The sequence below is a fragment of the Lolium perenne genome, chromosome 7 (assembly GCF_019359855.2).
Source record: "Lolium perenne isolate Kyuss_39 chromosome 7, Kyuss_2.0, whole genome shotgun sequence".
Lineage (NCBI taxonomy): Eukaryota > Viridiplantae > Streptophyta > Magnoliopsida > Poales > Poaceae > Lolium > Lolium perenne.
In genome coordinates this window covers 333,948,927-333,963,841 of record NC_067250.2, presented here as the reverse complement: position 1 = coordinate 333,963,841, position 14,915 = coordinate 333,948,927, and the positions used below count along the sequence as shown (strand labels likewise).

The window sequence follows — 14,915 nt, the reverse complement described above, 5'->3', positions numbered from 1 at the left end:
ATTTTTTTTTACCAAAGTTTGAATAATAGAGCTATTTGCTTTGGCTGATAAAGTTATCTCTAGTATTCCTCCATTCAGCCTTCTTATAAAAGGAAGGTTTATCCTAGGTAATGTTACTGCTTTACATGAAACCCTTACATTACATGCATAGGAGGGAAAAGCTTCGAGGGTTTTTTTCAAAAGTTGACTTTGAGAAAGCTTACTGATAAAATAAATTAGGATTTCATGCTCTCTGATCTACGGACATGAAGGGGTTCCACCTAAGTTGTTTATAAAATGGACTAAGGATGTAATCGATAATAATGTGGTAAGATCACAATATTATGGTCAATGATGAGTTGGGTCCATACTTTCAAATCAAGAAAGGAACCTCATAAAGGCAGAGGTGACCCTTTCTCACCTTTGTTATTTAACATAGATGGCTATCGTTTTATCTATTTTAGTTAAGAGAGCTCATGAAAATGGACTAGTTACGGTTTGCTAGCCTCAGATTTATTTTGGATGATGTGATAGCCATCACTCACGGTGATAAGGTGGATGAAACATGTTTTATGTTTGAGGATGAGTCTGGAAAGTGCGAGTAATCTAAAGATTTAATCCTATGTATTTCTTGAACAACTAAACGGGTCTAAAAATTATTTTTTACAAAAGTGAAGTGTCTTTCACTTCGGTCTTATGTTTTGCCGCCATAGATAAGCAAGAGATCGTACACTCAATATTTTCACTTGTAAAAGATGAGATTTCCCTTAAAGGTATCTGGGGATCCCCATACATTTTAAGCGTTTGCTGAATAGTGATTGGAAGGATGTTGAAGATAGGATTGAAAGAAGAATGCTTCTTTGGAAAGACAACATTACCTCGATTGGATCTAGACTCATTTTGTTCTGAAAGCTTCTTTGAGTAGCATTACTAGTTATATGATGTCTTTTCTTTACTTGATGCCTAAAGGGGTATATTGAAAGAATGTGATTTCTTTCGGGCTCTGCATGTTGTAAGGTGAAAAGTAAATGTTAAGAAATATCATTTGAGTCAAAATGGTCCCTCGATGTTTGTCAGTAAAGAAGATCATAGGGAGGCACTTTGGGGCTGACAGACTTGCATTTCAAGAATGTCAGCAGCCTTAAGCTGTGGCGTTTACGAAAATGAAGAGGGTGCGTGGCAAGACCTAATTAAAGAAGCAAAGTATCTTAAAAATGTACCTTTTCTCAATGTATAGCCTAGTCCATCTCCATTCCATTTCTGACAAGTCAGGTCTAGTGGGCGATAAAAGACATATTTTATAGTTGTTGTAAGAGAGTTCTTGGGGATGGTAGGGAAAACCCTTTTCGGGAGAGAGATAGTTGGATTGGGCACCGATTGCACATCATATTAAGAGTTTCCTGCCACTCTATAATCCTACGTTATAGTCATTTTTATTACAGCTTTGTTTTAGCAAAGGTTTTCTGATATGTTAGAGTTTAGAAGATTTTCAAAGGAGAGAGGAAACCAAAGCCATGTAGTGTAAGCTTTTGGATGTGTTGTAGTCAAGTTCGGGTTAAGAAACATGAACCTGATGGTAGTTTTGTGGCTGTTGAGAAAATCTGATACTTTTTTCTTTGGTTAAATCAAATGTATTCATTTTTAGCAGCAAAAAAGGTTAATTTCCCCTATAAAACTATGCATGAGACTCCCTCAAGCTTCCTTTGAGGATCAAAGTCTTTTTACTGGTTTGATAGATTAAAAGAATAGAATCCTAACTAAAAGAACCTTAAGAAGAAAGGGTGGAAGAAAGTGGAGGCCGTGTGAGTTTTTGATGATTATTTACGAAACTCAGGAGCAACACTTGTTCTTATTGTGCCCCTCTAGCAGAAATATACTTGGAACGTATCAGTTAGTGTTTCTTTGGGGATTAGTAAGATACTTGAATGCTTTGTTGGTGATCTATATGAGATTGGTTCCAACGTATTCGGGCACTAGAGATGGAAGGCTGTAATTGCTTAGGTTCACGTGGCGGTTGTGTGGCTATTTGGAAAACAAGAACCAAATCTTGTTTTTCAAAAAATTCATTTTCCAGAGACCCCACAAGTGTTATTACTCTTGTTTTTTTTGTCATTGCCTTATTAACACTTGGTCCTGATTAAATTGTAAAGAAAAAACGGGCTGTAAAAGTTACACAGGGGGCTAAAAAAGAAAGATGGCATGTGGCGCGAGGAAGTTCTCGGGCAGGAATCACGGATGGAATCACTGTGAGGAGGAGGATTACCACCTAGATTTTGGTTTCTACGCAAAAACTTCCTGAAGCTGCAACATCATCATCTATCATCCATTTGTCTGTGGCTATCTTTCTCTCTGGCGGTGTGTAGCCCGAAAATCTGTAGTTTTCAGTCCAAGTACCTAGCCTCTAGTTTGTTTGCTTGAGATGGTTAGGCTTCTATTCTGGCCTCTTTTTTAGTTTCAAGTTGAATAGATAGCAGTTTTTGTCCTGGTTTTTCATTTTTGGAAGTTGGTTCTTTGAACCATGTAAATGTTTCTGAGTGACTCTCAGCTTCTATTGACCAACTGGGGATCTCCCATGCGGGGTTCCTTTTCTCGAAAAAATACGGATGATACGTTAAAAAATGCGTCCTAGATATATTTATATTTTTTTATTTAAATAAAGCTTTTAAATCACTTTATTCTCCGAATGGAGAGGGAGATAGTTTTATAACCAGAGGTATGACTCAGCGTGTAGGTACACCTGCAGTACGAGGGGCATTGCATTTTCTTGAAATTCCGTCTCCGGGTGATATATGGGTGGTCTAGGACGTCTCCACACATACACATATGCCAAGCTGCAGCGACTGGATCGGCTACATGCACCAGCATGGGACTTGGGAGCGCACCACACAAAAGGCAACAGGCAGGAGGACGACAGGGCATGTGCGTTACACACAACAACCGTAGGCATTAGTAACACGCACGGACGTACGGTACGCCCTTTAGCTATAGCTCCAGCACATACTCTTGTCCGGCCGGTTCCTTCCTATACAATAAGCAGACGCAGCAGCTCTCTGAGCATCTCCATCCCAAGCACAACCACTGAGCTAGTTAACTTGGGAGTGAGAGCCAGAGCGAGGTGAGTGAGTGATCGATCCAAGATGTTGGGATTGTTTACTCCGCGGCTCAAGTGGAAGGTGACGCTTGTGCGCAGGAGCGTCATCGATTTGAACCACCCAGGAGACGCCGTCATCAGCCACAACACTCTGCTGGATGCGCTGACCACCAAAGGCGTCACCTCGCACCAGCTCATCAGCTCCACCGTCGCCGCATCCTAATAAGAGCAAGTTTAATAGTATAGCTGTAAGCTGCTTTGAGCTACAAGCCATGTGTAACAGTAGAGCCAATATGTATAATAGTGAGCTAGAAACATGACCATACTACTTTATCAATGGATGGTGCACGTTCCATTTCACTCTCAACAAAGCGTTGCGCAGAAGACACGTGTTGAAGCCTCGCTAGAGCCTACTTGCAGTAGGTATTTGTGCCCACTCCTCTTCTCTCTCCTCTCTCTCTCTCCTCCAACTAAGCATGAACATATTATTTTAGCCTTTATAGTAGCCATGCTGAATAGGACTTATTATACTTGCTCTAAATACTAACCTGGGCAACTAATATGAAATGGAGGGAGTAATTCGCAGTGGAGACTTATATATGAGTTGGCATGTATGTATGGATGCAGATGATGAGAGCCGGGGTCTCATAATGGGTGACAGGCATCATGTTTGATTACTCAGTGGCATTCCACTTACAACCAATCATCCACAGCGATTCCACCTACGATGTCACCTTCAAGTGGGACGTGAAGAAGCTCAGGCATCCCCGAGCGCCGTAATCGTCGGGAACTACCACGCCACCCGGCTTCCCTCCTCAAGAAAATCACCATTGAACGTTAAGTCCCTGACCACAGCATGTCCACACTGTGTCTTCCTCGCAAACTCATGGGTCTACAACATCGACAAGTACCACTACAACCGAGTCTTCTTCTTCACCAACTGACGTACGTCTAGCTACCTTTCTTGCATCAGATTCATTCCATGAACACCAATGAATTTGCTAACAAGCATGGGATGCCACCCTCGGGCGTACCTCACCAGAGCAAGATGCCGACGTTACTACAGCCGTACCGACGCAGTGGAAGGACGAGCTCCGGATCCTTCAAGGGGGACCACCCCAAGCAGGAGAACGGCGAATACAAGGACCGTGACCGTGTTTACCGCTACGACTCCTCTACAACGACCTCGGCGATCCAGGACAACAACAACTCCTCGCTCCCACCCTCGAGGCGACCGACAACATGCCACGTACCCTTACCACGCGCGGCACTGTGCACGTACACTGGCAGAAGCCCACCAAGTTGGACCCCACGTGCGAGAGCGCCTAATGTGGTGCCCTGCTCCAGTTAGCCTCAGTTATGGCTACGTGCCCCGCAGAGTGCTTCAACCACGTCAAGAAGGCCGAGCTTCACCGCCTACGCCATCAAGGCCGCCAGTGCTCAAAGGGGCATCCTCCCCCTAGCTGTGGAGCAGTTCGGCGAGGATCACGCCCCACAGAGTTCGACGACTTTGACGACATGACATCACAAGCTCTGCGATGGTGGCCTTAGGATCCTCAGAGCATCCCCGCTGCGTCGACGCAGCATCTTTAAAGCCTTCCTCCCACCGCTCCAGAAGCATCCAGCCCAGCCCCTAGAGGACTTCCTCTTCAAGATGCCCATGCTCGGATGTCATCAAGGAGGACAAGTCTTGTCGCAGGCGGACGGAGCCGACGAGTTCGCCCGCGAGATGCTCGCCGGCCTCAACCCACACATCATCATGCGCTTCACCCAAGGAAGTTTCCTCCAGAGAGCAGCGCGCTTGACGGCTACGGCGACCAAAACAGCAAGATCACTCCGGACCACATCCAGCCGCAGCCTCGGCCAGACTCACCCCTCATGGACAAGGCCCATCTTGCCGACAATAGGCTCTTCATCCTCAGGCTCACCACGACAACTTCATGCCTCAGCTCCTAAAGATCAACAACCTCTCGGGACACGTTTCGTCTATGCCACCCAGGACGCTGCCTCTTCCTCCAGAGACGACGACACGCTCAAGCCAATCGCCCATCGAGCTCCAGCACGCCCGTCTCGACGATCTCGGCATCAAAGTGGTTGGCGCCGATAGCAAGGTCTACACGCCCCCTCCGAGTACGACCAACAAGGTCCAGCACACTTCATCCGGCAGCTGGCCAAGGCCTTTCACGCCGCCAGTCAACGATTCCGCGTGGCACGCCCTCATCAGCTACTGGCTCCACACCCCACGCGGTCCAATCCAGAGCCATTCGTCATAGCCACCAACCGGCAGCTCAAGCGTCACACACCCCATCCCACAAGCTCCTGCAGCCGCCACTACCGCGATACCATTTGCGATGATCAAGCCCGCCTTCCAGAGCACGCCAGCTCCTCATCAACGCATGGGCACGGCTTCTTCGAGACATAGACCGTTTGTCCCTAGTGAGTACGCGCTCAGAATCTCCTCTTGACGTCTGGAACTTCACCGAGCAGGCGCTGCCGGTAGACTTGATCAAGAGGGGCGTGGCCAAGGAGGACAAAGACAGCTCCCTCTGGAGTGTCTCTGCTCATCAAGGACTACCCTGTACGCCATGGGATGGGTTACTGCTTCCGTCTGGGTCGGCTGGGCAATGAGAAATGGGTTGACAGAGTACTGCAAAATCTACTATCCCACCGACGACGTGCTTCAAAACGACATCGAGGTTCTGCAGGCATGGTGGAAGGAGGTGCGTGAAGTCGGCCATGGCGTGACATCGCAAGACCAGCCCTGAGTGGCCCAACATGACAACCGTGGAAGGAGCTGTGCGTCAGATGGTCATGCGCCACCATTATCTGGATGCTTCCTCTGCGCTGCCACGCGGCCGTCAACTTTGGACCAGTACTCATGTGCTGGCTGCTCCCGAACCGCCCCACAGCGAGCCGAGCGCCCAATGCCAGAGCCAGGCACCAAGGAGTACCAGTGAGGTGGAGACTAATCCGGACATGGCCTTCATCCACACCATCACTAGCCAGTTCCAAAGCATCATTGATGGTGTGTCCCTAATTGAGGTCCTGTCCATCCACTCCTCCGATGAGGTGTGCTACCTGCAGGACAGCGTGGAAGAGCCGCAGTGGAACAACATCAGATGACAACGAGCGAAAAAGGCCTTCCAGAAGTTCAGCCATGAACCTGATCAACTCCTTGAAGGAAGAGATCATCAATATGGAATGAGAAACAGAGTCTCTCAAGAACAGGAATGGTCCAGCAAAGTTCCCCTACATGCTGCTGCACCCCAACACCTCTGACTTTTACCGATGGCAGGCAGAGCGCATGCACCGGGATCACCTTAAGGGTATCCCTAACAGCATCTCTATCTGATCAATGTTTATGGTAAAATATTATTTTTTTGTCGTACATGTTTCTCTACTTTCCCCATTTGCAAATAAGAAAGGAGTACTATGCGCGTGTCTCGTATGTGGCCAGAGAGCGTGCCTGCTTCACGTTGGAGGCCGAGTTGTGTTTGTTTTTTTCTGCTTGATGAAGAGGGGTCATCGCCTTGTAGTCAACAAGTTTTTTTTGAGCTTCAATAAAATAAAAAGGCAGAAAAGATAAATGGTTAATGCGTCGCAAAAACATCGCCCTTCGTGTAATTCTACCATGTATGTGTGCTGAGTGCCAAAAATGCCTATGATAATGTAATCGAGCCTGGCCAAAGATTTGGTGGTATTAGAACATGACTGGAGGAGGTAGCACAGAGACAACCAGAGAAGAAGAAATAGAAGATGTCACCATGAGCAGGAGCAAACAGCCTTGATGACAATGGCTCAGTCATCTGAAAGAGGACCAACAAAGAATCACATAAGAGTTTTTGAACCAACTGCGATAACATCTAATGAGAATGGTTAACAGCAATCAATTGCCTATATTATGGTAGAATGTATGTGATGTTCCACTATCATAGATGATTCATTTGATGTTTGTCCACTAGACAGAATTAGCATGTTGATCTTAGCTTTCTACCTTTTCTTCGCTCTTCCGATTAGCAACACATCAGTTTAGCAGATAAAATTTCAAACTGGGAAATGACAGAAAGATACCACCAGACACTCAGCAAGAGTTCCTTTATAATCCTTAATGACATCCTCACCATGTTTCACCATTTTCTGAATGATTGTGCACTTGCTTTTGTATCAAGAAGCTTTGCATGTCAGACACATACTGTAAGTTTGCATACTGTTTACAGTAGAATATATATTCATTTACTCTTTACGGTAGAAGATACATTCATTTGGATATGGATGTGTTATTTTCTACGCAAAATTTTCTGAAAATCTTGTCAAACCAACTGGCATACCATTCAATTTATAGCACCTCAAGCACTGATGACGGAAATTGCCTAAATTATAGAAAACTAGAATCAGAGAAAAAAGTAATCAGTGGCTACAACCATACAACAGCTTATTTCCTAATTCTTCCCCATGGTGTAGACAAAGATATCTCCTACTGTAATACCCGTAATACCAAATATATGGTCAAGGAAAGGGAAGCAACTGACTATTGGTGGAAATGAGAACTACAAGTGAATTGGCAGAGTGTACGGGCCAATCAAATTGCCGATCACCAACAACTGATCCATCTGAGTCAGCTTCAAGTACTTGAATCAGAAGCTGCAGGCTGTCACCAACGCTTATTCTTGCCATGTAGACACTGAACAAGCAATGTGCAGCAGAGTTGGGACACGCTTTTCAGCGGGAAAAAAATTCAGTGCCAACTTCAATACTGTGTTCAAGAAACTGCACCAAATAATGAAGGCATTTGAAAGGAAGGATATGTGAGTAAATTGTACACAGATGTGAAAGTAAGTGTGATGAGTATATGGGACCTGCAATACTGCAGAATAACAGTTTTGGGTTCTTGTTTGTACTTTTGCATACCTAGTACTACTTGTTTGCTGCCACTAGGTTCTTTTGGTTATGTTGTAATAACTACTATATTAAAGCTCAACAACTTCAATTTTTCTCAGAATTTTGGGCCTCTTTGGGTATTCTCTGCTGTGCTACAATTTTGTTGCTATGTAACATTTTTTTGTGAGGAAGTTGTGACATACGGCCCGTCAACACGTCGGCACTTTTATTTTTTTGCGATACCTGGGATTTTTGGACGCCTTGGCCGTGGTATGTCTCCTCTCGCTAGCCATGGAGCAGTTTGGGAGCCATTTATGTCGGTCAAAGCGGGTGCTGCCTCCTATCCGTCTTCTCTCTGCTCTCTTTCCATCCTTTTTTTTTTTCTCTTCTCCTCCTTCTCTCCCAATTTCTCTCAGCACTTGGTTCATCACCCTAACGGAGATCCTCCATGACCTCGCTCCTGCAGTCCTGCCCGATCTTCTCCATGCCTGGAACTCTCCGCTTGGAGGTTGTGGGAAGGAGTGGATGGTCGCCCTGGTTTTTTTGTGTGGTTTTCGCGGCCCTCTTTGTGGGTGCCAGCTGCAGGCAGGAGACTCGTGCCGGCCAACCCACACGCCACTTCCCGTCGCGCCGCCGGCAGCAGCAGTCCGGCTTGCCGCACCTAAGCCACCAGGCAGGAATCCCGGACGGCCGGGATCCCGCCGCGCCTTTATTCTCCGCCACAGGAGCCACCCCTCCACGTTCCGCTGCCAGGCTCAGCTGCTCCTACCCCTGCTGATTGAGACAGAAGCTCCAGGCTGGAACCTTGGGTTGCCGGCGCCGCCACTCGAGCCCGACGGCCAGCCATCACCAACTTGTAGGTGGCTGGCGCCGAGTCCAGCGACCACTTGCCACCGATGTCGCTCTTATGTGTGTCTCCACCTCCGGCATCTCACTTTACGGCTGCACACTTGGATAGAGGTATGTTCCTTTGATTATCAATACATATCCCCACTTCAGTTTTAGATTCCCTCCCTCCGTTCTTCATGTGCACCTAATCTTATATAATTTTATTTTGTTGGCTATGGTGATCATCATGATTGTGAAAATGTCAAACCACGTGGTTAGTGATTAGGAAATCAGATTGCATCTAATCTTCTATGCTAGGCAATATATGCAGTACTGAGTGGCAAAGAGGATTGTCAGATGATGGACTGGTTAATGTGTGTGGCATATCCACATCACTAGAGCATCAATCATTGGCAGAGCAAAGCAGACAAGATCGAGAAAGGAAAACTGACCGAGCATTGGGCTCATAGGTTGGTGACTTCATGCATTCTTGTGTTTATATAATTTTCCTTGTTGCTTCAGCCTGCTGTTTGCTGCTTTCGTGCCTGTGTTTATACAGTCTTTCCTGTTGCTGGCCTACTGGTTGTTGTGTAATCAGACAATTCTGCATCCATTGCATTGCTTCTTTGCTGCTGCCAAGCAAGCTGTTACACTTTTCAATTAATTGTTATGCCAAGTTGTTATACTATTCATAATGTTATACTCCTTATAATGATGCATCTGTGTGTCATGATTTGATCCTTCCACTCATAGTTCCATAGACATCAATTAGCTTTGTGGAAAAGAGGTGAAATATGATTGGAAATAAGTTAAAGTTCCCTTTTGATGGTTTAATCTTGCAGCTTGCAACATTATTTCTTCAACACAATTTGCGTACAACTCATGATCTTATCAGCGTACATTTGAGGTGGACTTGAAATGGAATTCAGTCGTTGCTAATTTAGATCTCCCATTGGGACTACATATTTACTTCTAAAGGAATATGTGTGGCACTCAACTCTATTGAAGAAATAAAGAAATATATGATATCTTACTGTTTAATGCATGTACTCTTCTGAGAAAATTGAGTTTGATTGTTTTGACTATTCTTCTGTATGTCTCATATTTCAGAGAGGAAATCAAATTGTTGTATCTTGGCTCCAGATCATCAGGCTTTGAATAGTGTATGTTAAGATTAAGGAAAATGCTACCCGGTTCGCCAACAGTTTTCCATGTGTTATATACGTGTGCATGCCAGGCTTCCCTCCTATTATTCTCAAGGTTAGGAATCAACAGAATCATTTTGGGGCTTCCCGAGGAAGCATTGTGGCAAAATGATAGGTGACAATTCCTAACACAAATAAGGTAATTGAGGACAAATTAACAACCATTTATATTAGGCTGCATGGAAAGCAGTATTTTCGGTGATTGTTATTATCCAATGCATTTTACAGCATGTGTTAACATTTGGAACGATGCCATATCCAGGCATAGCTTATATATACTTTACCCTCAAAACGCAATTTTGTTGTTATTCAGATTGGAATGATTTCCCTATGTCATCGTTAGCCAAGTTCAAAAAAACATATGTGAGCTAACAATCAATGTGTTATCTGTATTATCATTTTGTACGCCCAGACCAAACACCTCCTCATATGTACTACTTGGAGCCTTCGCCTCCTCTCTCCACCCATTTATTTCTCAATCGAGTACTCCCATAGCTGACATACCTCTTTTTTTCACTGTCGCCCCTCCATTGTCTCTTAACATGTGACTGAATGATTGCAAAAACCACATGTAGTGTCACCTTGAGGGAACTCTTCACAGGCAGGAGGGACAGTAAGAAAGACTAAAAACCAACTTCTAAGTTTACTGAATTGCTAGAACAAAAACACATAATTAGATGTCTTTGCCACCATCAGATTCATGATCTAGGACTACGACACCCTCTTCACCACCACATTGGGCTATCTATGCATCGTGTGTCAATGGAGCACTTGGTCTTTAGTAATATATATGTACTGCCATGTATCTCGCAGAGAGAAGGATAACATAGTGGCTACGTGTTTCATGAAATATCTTGAGGGTACAGCCCCTTTGCTTGATTTCTTGGTTATTTACATTAAGCTTCTTTTTTATTGTTATTCTTCTCTGTTATATAGAAGATTTTTACTCTGAGTGCAATATCTTGTGCGTTGCAGGTTAGTGTGTGCCTATGTCGTCTGCCGATCCGGGAGTGTTCCAGGTGGGTTAGGCTTTCTGCTTTTGACAAGGAAGGAGCCGAGCAGATCCGCTGCTTTGGTGCGAGCTGCTTTTTTCGCGCGGCTTCCGTGTGCTGCACCTTCCACACGCTTACTTGAGCCAAGGTGGATTTTTTTCTTAGCACCGAATATGGCCTTGCGGCTGGAGAGTTACCCTGTCTTCGCTCTTTCCTCCTACCACTGAACATAGCTTATTCTTCTCGGACCATCTCATTATCGAGAGTGAGTGCATTTAGTGTATGTGTGATATTACCATTTAGGTTCATGCAATACAAAAAAGCTTCAGGTACTTAAGTTTTATAACAATGTAGTTGTTCTTTCTTTCATCTGCAGTAAGAGAGTTTGTTTGTCCAGCAAGGTTAGAAAAGACATTGACAAACTCTCTCATTTTATTTTAGTCTGAGAGGACAACATAGATGAGAGCACTGTCTGACAAGTCAAACCTTAACTGAATTTTCCTTCTGCGTTTTGACTTCAGAGGTTGTGCTGAAGTCCATAAACCTGTTGGTACAAGGACGGGCCGAACAGATCTAGAGAGGCTGCAGAACAATTTCTCAAAAATAATAAACAAAAAAACTTTATGGGTGCTAAAACATTTTTCTATATATCCATGATTCAGTAGGTTTAGTTTTATAATACCATAATTGGTATTTTATTTGTATAATAAGGAGTTTGTTTTGTAAGGGCAGGATTAAAATTGAACATTGACAAACTCCATACATATTATAGTTGAGAGAACGAAATAAATGGAGGCCTGACTAAAAAGGAATCGTTGTTTGTTGCTTGCATGCTTTTACATACTTCCCACTGTTGATAGGCGATGGAAGAAATGCAGCCATTTTCCAATTGCACTTTCTCTTCTCAGTTGTCAACGGAAAAGGAAAGAGCACAGAGAAGTGGGTTTAAAGTTTAAACAACGGAAATGCCAGAGAAGTGGTTGCGGAAACTGTAAACTCCTCTATCTATTATTACATTCCTCGCATGTCAACAAAATCTAGATGGAGTCCTGACTAAAAGGATATTTTGTTGTATCGCCCTTATGACATGTACAGTGATGTTCTGTATGTGTGTGCATTATTATTTGGATGTTCTTTTTGTTTCCAAATAGAACTATCTTTTTTTGTTACTGGCCATGAGAAACTCTATTAGTTCATAATGGAAGTGTTCTTGCTTTCAGCCCCTGCCCCTCATTGTTCCTTCAGTCTACCTTGGCATATATGGATTTGGTGATAATTTTAAAGAACGTGATCCTCATGATTATTTGATAGCCAGTCAACTCTTCTTTTGCAAGTTGTTAAGAATTTATTGCAAATCCCCTGATTTTCTGCACAACCATGTGTGGTAAATGTCGTAATTTATGACAGAAACATCTATTGTTCTTCCACTCATGGCTGGTACCTCAAAGTGGCAGTGCGTGCCGCCGCTGCCGGTCCTTGCTAGTATAGGAAAAGGGAATCACTACTGAGTGGCTCATCATCGACTGCAGTTTTATGTGTGTGTCTTCCAAGCAGGCAATAACTCCTAGCAATACACACCCAGTAGATTGTGTCCCAAGCAAACAGAAGCGGCAGCCAAGCACCCTCTCCCAACAGTGGCGGACGCAGGATAAAATTGGAGGGTGGGTACACCTCCAATTTTTTTTTTTTTGCTTCACTTCCATTTTATTGTGAAAAAAGTTTCCAACTATGACATCATCACTTACATTAACGAATACCACATGCCCGGTAAATGTCACTACAAAGAGCTCATCACCCACCGATATTATTTCTCAACTTTTTTTTCACTACTCATAGCAGAACATACACTTTCAACACATCCACTCGCGGGTAGGAGAAATATCAGTTCTCGTAGAAAACTAAATATAGTGTCCGAGGAAGCATACCCCGAATATACAGTGGAACACACGCGCACTGCGATAGTGAGTTTTTAAAATAAACCATTAGGTATCTAGATACCGTCTTGAGGAATACATCTCAAACTACATGGGGAAATTAAATGTAGTGTCCGAGAAAAAATTTGAATCATAAAAAATATAAACATAGTTTTGAAAAAGGAGTAACAAAATAAAGAAAAGTAAAGTAAGAAGATAAAGCTGTGAGAAACATAACAAAATTTATAGGAACTGTAATTATAAATACTATATATAGAAGAACAAATCTTGATCGAAGCGAAGGAGCAACTAAACATTACCTACCAAAACCACGTTGAATGGAAGAAATTTGTCTGTTTTATTTCAGATCTCGAATAAAACAGGCAGGTGCAGAACGCTTAATCAGTGTGACAAGCTCCAGCTCAGTGGCAGGAGCCACTTTCCGTGCTGAACAACCTGAGTTCGAAACCCGGGGCTGCCTCTTTTAAGAGACTTTTTAGAGCATGCACGCTCAACGAATGGGCCGGCGCTCAGCAAGTTGGGCCGGTAAAGATGAGGGGTAGGTGAATTTTTGGTTAGACAACAAATGGGTGAATGTGCAGCATCGACAAATTGGTCAAAGTAATATAGGAGATGTGTGCTCACATGATATGGAAGTATCAGTAGGAGGTGGTAGTGCGGGAAAAAGGGAAAATGTAATCTATTTGCAACAACATCACGTGAGATATACACATGATTGGACGGCACACGAAGACATTTGTACCCTTTGTGCATGGAACTATACCCAAGAAAGACATATTTCTTAGACTGAAACTCGAGTTTGTGATTGTTATAATGGCGAAGATGTACAACACGCGCACCCAAACACCTTAAGGAAGGTATAGTATAGAGTCTCACCAAGTAAAAACTCTAATGGGGTTTTCATGTTGAGGAGACGCGGGTAACCTATTTATGAGAAAACATGTTGTGGTAAAGGCATCACTCCAAAAGCGAAACGGGGACCGAACCATGAGCTAGCAAGGTTAACCCGCCTCAACAATATCACGATGCTATGCGTCGCAAAGCACCGTTCGATGTGTATGAGGACAGGCCACACGGAAAGGAATTCCAAGTTTCTCAAAAAAAGTGTTAAGATTGCGGTACTCACCCCCTCCAATCCGACCGAACATGAATAATTTTAAGTGAGAGAGAAGATGCTCAACATGTGTTTGAAATTAAAGAAGAGATGCCTGACCAATATGCGAGATGTGCATACCGCACCGTTTGTCAGATGAACTTTGTCGTTTCCGTGGTAGGTCTCCCGAATGTTAATCTTACCGAGCTCACTCGTCACATGCATCGTGAGCTCTGTTGTTCATGTACCAGGAGGGATCAAGCAGAGTAGATGAAGGCAGTGTGCCCTTGCTGCGCCGTATGGGCCTAGCGCCTATTCCCTTTGCCATTGTTGCCGAGACCAAGAAAATCCGCCTTGAAGCGATGGTGGCAGACCGAGAGGTCATGTGACCATCAAGGCCTACGTAGCCGTCACGTCGCAGCCAACACCGCATGCGGCATAACACGCACGGGGACGCTCTGCTGCTGGAGATGATGGAGCGCGCCTCGTTGCTTTTTAGCAGGTGCATTGCGACTTGCCTCCTCCCTTTGAGGTCCATGTGGGCGATAGGAGGTCTTGCCTCCATCGCTGATAGGCAGTGCTGGCGGAGGAGCTCATCGGAGAAGCCGCGTGACAAGGTATTAACTTGTCAATGCTTCACGGATTGTAGACTAGGGTTTTAGTTAGAAGTAGAGGGCAAGTAGATCTCGAAGGTTTCAGCCGAAAAGTACTCGATTTATCAGAAAAGCTAGGGTTTGGAAAACAATGATTCGATCCTTTCTTTGTCCCTCGACTCCCCCTTACAGGGGAGGCGGAGCCGAGGGATTCGTGTTTGTACAAGTTACGTAGTCCGGAAAGGTTTCTAACTCATCCCGCAAAGATTCACAAATAACACTTCCTATTACAATTCTAGCTTTCCTTAATAATATCTTGGGC

General features: G+C 44.3%; 1 pseudogene; it reads left to right on the top strand.

Annotated features, from left to right (window-relative positions):
- The first annotated feature begins 3,116 nt into the window (after positions 1-3,116).
- LOC139834082 (linoleate 9S-lipoxygenase 1-like) lies at positions 3,117-6,422 on the top strand (annotated as a pseudogene).
- Positions 6,423-14,915: the final 8,493 nt, after the last annotated feature.